Here is a 6,000-nt window from a genome sequence, read left to right as displayed (position 1 = left end):
ATCAAAGTTTCTCCAAAACATCACTAAAGTAAATATAATTTTACTTGAAGCGCAGCTCCACTGGCCTTCATAACACTTCATTAACACTACATAAGTCTTGTGAGATTGTTAGACATTGTGTTTATCATTTTGTCTTTGTCTCGGATGTGATTCAAAACATTTTCATTTCAATCTAAACTTGTTGTTTTATAACACTCTTATGAATCCTCTACGTAAGTTACATTCGTAGTTCATAAAAAAGTCTAAAAAGGAAAGTACTAATCACATGCAAGACAAGGACCAGAGTAACTTCAAATAAACTAGCAGTGATTACGTATCTCCTCAATTTAGCATTAATAACACTCTTATAATGAGGAAATGAATAAAGACTTCATAGAAGAGTCACAATGATTTACAAATGTCTTGTTAATAAAAAAAAAAAACTAAAAAAATATCTTTAAAGTAAAAGATCAGATAAAATTTATTCCATCTTAGGGAATTTATCCCATTCACACACAAATTATGTTATAATTAATAAATACACTTATGTTTGATCTGGTGAAAGGAGTTTCTGTTATTCTAAAGAACTTCACACCAACAATTACATCACGTTTCAGATGCACCACACCATGCTACGCTGACCCGACTCTAGCTTAGCTAGCTAAACAGTATATTCAACAGGTTATTCAGCTCTACCTTCATCCATGCCTAATGACTTTACCCTGGACACACGATTATGTCCACAGCCTCTTTTTAATCGCCTCGTGTCGACCTGCTGAAGTAGCAGTGAAGCAGCGTGTGAACTTCTACTGAACATTTTCACACGTTTCAGATCCAGCTTTACCGTGTTACTGTAAACCACACTGTAAGACACTGACCATGGTTAAACTTACAAAAGTTCACCTGCTGCCTTAAAATCAGAAATCTCCTCAACCTGAAGATAAACTTATTATGTCTTAAAAAATGTTATAAGTTCAATATTCCAAACTTGTCATGACAATAAGTTCAGAGACGTTAATGAGTCTGTCATGTTTTAGAGTGTACCTTAGGAACCCAGGAAAAGTGTTTCATTCTCCTCACAGCATGCTGTTCTCCAGGGAAAGTGATTAAACATCAGAATGTGTTCTTAAAAAAGCTTTATTATAATCAGTATAACAAAATGTTATTACCAGACAGAGTAGACAGTTTAATCTGGAAACATCCTGTTTTAATCTCAGAGACTGTGGTGTTGGTGGTAGTCAGTAGATAAAAAAAAAAAAAATCAATTATGGCTTTTGAGGGTCTCGTAAAATGCTAATGTGATGCAGGTGATTTGAGTTTGACCGCCGTTTCATTTACATTTACATTTACATTTACAGCATTTGGCAGACGCCCTTATCCAGAGCGACGTACATAAGTGCTTAAATCTCTAACATTGAATACATTAATGCTGGATCACTAAGTTACATACTTAAGATACCATGAGTTTAAAACATTTGTTCAAAGTTACAATGAAAGTGTCAAAGGTGTGTTTTTTTTTTTTTTTTTTTTTTTTTAAATGCAAAAGATAATGAAAGAAGTGCTAGTTGAAGTGTTTCCTGAATAAGTAGGTCTTCAACCGCCGCTTGAAAATAGCCAGTGACTCAGCTGTCCGGACCTCTAGGGGAAGTTCGTTCCACCACCTTGGTGCCAGTACAGAGAAGAGTCTTGTAGTATACTTGCCTCTTACCCTGAGAGATGGTGGAACCAGTCGAGCAGTGCTGGTAGATCGGAGGGTGCGGGGTGCAGTGCGAGGAGTGATGAGGGCTTTGAGGTAAGAGGGAGCTGGTCCATTTTTGGCTTTGTAGGCCAGCATCAGTGTTTTGAATCTGATGCGTGCAGCTACCGGAAGCCAGTGGAGGGATCGCAGCAGCGGGGTGGTATGAGAGAACTTTGGCAGGTTGAAAACAAGCCGGGCAGCTGCATTTTGGATCATTTGCAGAGGACGGATTGCGTTCATAGGTAGACCTGCCAGCAGTGCATTGCAGTAATCCAGTCTAGAAATGACAAGAGACTGAACAAGTACCTGAGCAGCCTGTGTGGACAGAAATGGTCGAATCCTTCTAATGTTGTAGAGAAGAAACCGACATGAGCGAGTCACATTAGCAACATGAGAGGAAAAGGACAGTTGATTGTCCATGGTTACCCCAAGGTTGCGAGCTGTGGCTGAAGGGGAGATCAGATCGTTGTGCAAGGATATAGCAAGATCATGACCTGGGGATGAATCACCTGGGATGAAGAGCAGCTCAGTTTTGCTAGGATTAAGCTTTAACTGATGAGCAGTCATCCATGATGAAATTTCTGCCAGACATGCAGAGATCCGGTCAGAAGCTGTGGCATCTGCGGGTGGGAAAGAGAAGATAAGTTGTGTATCATCAGCATAGCAGTGGTAAGAGAACCCATGTGAGGAAATAACTTCACCAAGAGAGTGAGTATACAGGGAGAAAAGAAGAGGACCAAGTACTGAGCCTTGTGGGACGCCAGTGGAGAGTCTGCGTGGAGCAGATGTCACTCCCCTCCATGTTACCTGATATGAGCGTCCTTCCAGGTAGGAAGCGAACCATTCCCAAGCTGATCCGCATATCCCAAGACTCCTGAGGGTGGCTAAGAGAGTCTTATGGTTGACCGTATCAAACGCTGCTGAAAGGTCAAGGAGGATAAGGACAGATGAGAGATTGGCTGATCTAGCAGCATGTAGTTTCTCAGAGACATCTAAAAGGGCTGTCTCTGTGGAATGAGCTGCTTTAAAGCCAGACTGGTTGGGGTCTTGGAGGTTGTTCTGTGAGAGATAGACAGACAGTTGATTAAAGACAATGCGTTCAAGAATTTTTGAAAGAAACGAGAGAAGTGATACCGGTCTGTAGTTACTGATGTCTGATGGATCCAGAGCAGGTTTCTTCAGGATGGGAATAACCCTTGCTCTCTTGAAGGTAGTTGGTACCTGACCAGATGCTATGGATCTATTGGTGATAGTTGTAATGAAGGGCAGAAGGTCTTGCGAGATGGTCTGCAGCAAAGTGGAAGGGAGTGGATCCAATGGGCAGGTGGTAGGATTGCAAGACTGGATGAGTTTTAGAATCTCTTCTGCTGTTACAGTTGAGAAATGTGACAACAAAGGTGTAGGGGAGTCCATACTCTGAGATGTAAGTGCAGTCGGGGCTGAAGTGAAGGTCCGGCAGATTTCCTCAATCTTCTCCTGGTAGAAAGAAGCAAAGTCTTCTGCAGTCAGGGAGGATGAAGAAGGTGGAGCCGGGGGGTTGAGCAGAGAAGAGATGATGTTGTGGAATTTCTGAGGGTCATGTGAGGAAGCTTCAAGCTTTTCCTTGTAGAAGGAAGTCTTGGCAGAAGTCACATCTGAGGAGAACTTGGCCATGAGTGTTCGGTAAGAATCAAGATCTGCATCAAGTTGTGATTTCTTCCACTTTCTCTCTGATGATCTTAGCTCTCTTCGATTGTTGCGCAGCACATCTGAAAGCCAAGGAGCAGAACAAGAAGTTTTCTTGGGTTTAGTGGACATAGGGCAGAGGAAGTCCATAGTTGAGGAAAGAGATGAGAGGAAAGTATCTGTGGCCGAGTCCAAGGGCAGTGAGGAAAAAGACTCAGGATCAGGAAGGGAAGAAAGAGTGCCAGAAGCTACAGAAGAAGGGGAGACAGAGTAAAGGTTGCGGCGGGTTAGAGCGAGGGGGTGAGAGGTAGTTTTAGGTAGGGTAGGGAGAGTGATGGTAAAGGATACCAGGTGATGATCAGAGACGTGTAGTGGGGTAGCAGTCACGTCTGTAGCTGGAGAAGGACGGGTGAAAACCAGGTCCAGCACATTGCCTCCTTTGTGTGTGGGGATGTAGCTGTTGAGTGTGAGTGTGAATGAGTCAAGAAGAGACAGGAGGGAAGAAGAATGTAGCTTGTCAGAGGGGAGGTTGAAGTCACCAAGCACTGTCAGGGGGGAGCTATCAGAAGGGAAAGCACTAAGCAGTGTGTCCATTTCTTCCAAGAAGTCACCTAGGGGACCAGGAGGGCGGTAAAATCTTTCCTAAGCAAAAGTTTCCTAGGCAACGAGACGCCATGCACCGCCGTTGTCGATGCTACTGGATCACTGATCATATTACTGACTCTTACAGATGGACAGAGCACGTAAAGACAGAACTCTCCATCAGTCTGATGAAGAAACAGCTCCAAGTTCTTCTAAAATCTCAAAAAACTGTCAATGCACCCAAACCTCGCCCCTTTTTAAATGGAAAAACTCCACCCATTGGTTCACAGTTTACTCAGAAGAGTAAATAGTGTGTGAAGATTCACAGACTTAAACAGAGATGATTTAATTAGACATAAACAAAACCTGTGCAGGAAAAGAGTGACAAATGAAGAGCACAAAATGAAAAAAACAGGAAAGACAAAAACAAAAAGGTTAAGAACATACGATAAAGAAAGAAAACAGAGTAGAAATAAAAGGGAGGAAATATCTGGACTAATGGATGTAAGACACAGAACGAGACGGAACACGGTCCGAGCTTTCAGTATCTCATAACGAATCTACTCTAGAGTGAGCCGAGCTAGTTAGCTAGCCGATGTTAGATTGTTAGACGGTGTGAAGCTTTTCTCTGGATGTTTAAAGATTTTAAGAATAAAGTCCTAACACTTGGAGAAAACGGTGCGTATGCGAGCGATTGGAATAAAGAAATATAGATATAGAATATAGATTATAAATATAGAATAGGAATTCTATATTTGTGGGAAATGCAGAAATCCTTCTGTTCCTCTTCTGACACATCAATCACTAATTATTATTAGCATCAGCATTAGAGCTAAAATTACAACAACTGTGTAAGACATATATTTAATGGACATCAACAACACAACACACAAAAACATAACATAACTCAAGTGAGCAGAACAAACAGATGACAACAGAAGACTCAGCCAAAGGACAGATAATTAATATGTGCAGTGTTGCCCTCTGGTGGTCTGGTAGGGAAATGTCTGAGGTATCAATTTAACTTCATTTAATACAAAATTTAATTTAATTTCATTATCATTTAATTTAAAACAAAATTAAAAAAATTCAATTAAATAATACATTTCAGTGTTGTGATGAGTATAAGTGTGTGTTCTATAAATAAAGTTTTGAAGCAAGTGTAGAATAAAAAATCTTAAAGAATACAAATAATAATAATAATAATAATAATAATAATAATAATAATAATAATAATAAATCAGTCGTAAAACAGTTAAATGGTTGTGACTGTGTGATTAATGATAAACACTGTTGTGACACTGTGACAGAATTTGTGTAGTTTGTATGTATAGTTTGTGTAGTTTGTATGAAAGTCGACTATAAGGGAAAAAATGACTCTTCCTGATGTTGATGTTAAAAAGGAAACAAGTGTTCAGCGGTTTGGTCTGGTGTTTGTTCTGGTATTTGTTCAGGTTTGGTTCAAGTATTTGTTCAGGTGTTTGTTCATGTGTTTGTTTAGATGTTTGGTCTCGCCTTTGTTCAGGTATTTGTTCAGGTGTTTGTTTAGATGTTTGGTCTCGCCTTTGTTCAGGTGTTTGTTCAGGTGTTTGTTCAGGTGTTTGGTCTTGTCAAGAAGCTTTACTTGTCATTTCAGCACTCAGTATCTAAGAGAGATCAGTGAATAAAAATCAAGTGTATTAAATGTTCTTCATGGTCCTGCTGAGATTTTCTTTATATGTATAAAAAAAATGATACCAATTCTCACTCAGAGCCTCTTTGCCCCTCTTCAGGCTATGATTCATGTGATTAGCGCACACATCTATGCTAATAGTGCACCATATTTCACGGTGGCAGTCTTTTGCGTGACTGAAAGAGATTGATCAACGGTGTTTACGGATTCAGAGCATAGCACGGCCAAAACGATCCCCCATAAATCACCCGCACCTCCATTTCTTGCAAACGAGTACCTGGGCTTCAGAGCTGCTGGCGAATCCGTCATGTGGCAGTCAGGAAAGCGCTCTATGTCACCTAATTAATCTGGACGGCTTCCAGCA

Source organism: Tachysurus vachellii, chromosome 8, assembly GCF_030014155.1.
Source record: "Tachysurus vachellii isolate PV-2020 chromosome 8, HZAU_Pvac_v1, whole genome shotgun sequence".
Lineage (NCBI taxonomy): Eukaryota > Metazoa > Chordata > Actinopteri > Siluriformes > Bagridae > Tachysurus > Tachysurus vachellii.
This window is presented reverse-complemented; position numbering follows the sequence as displayed.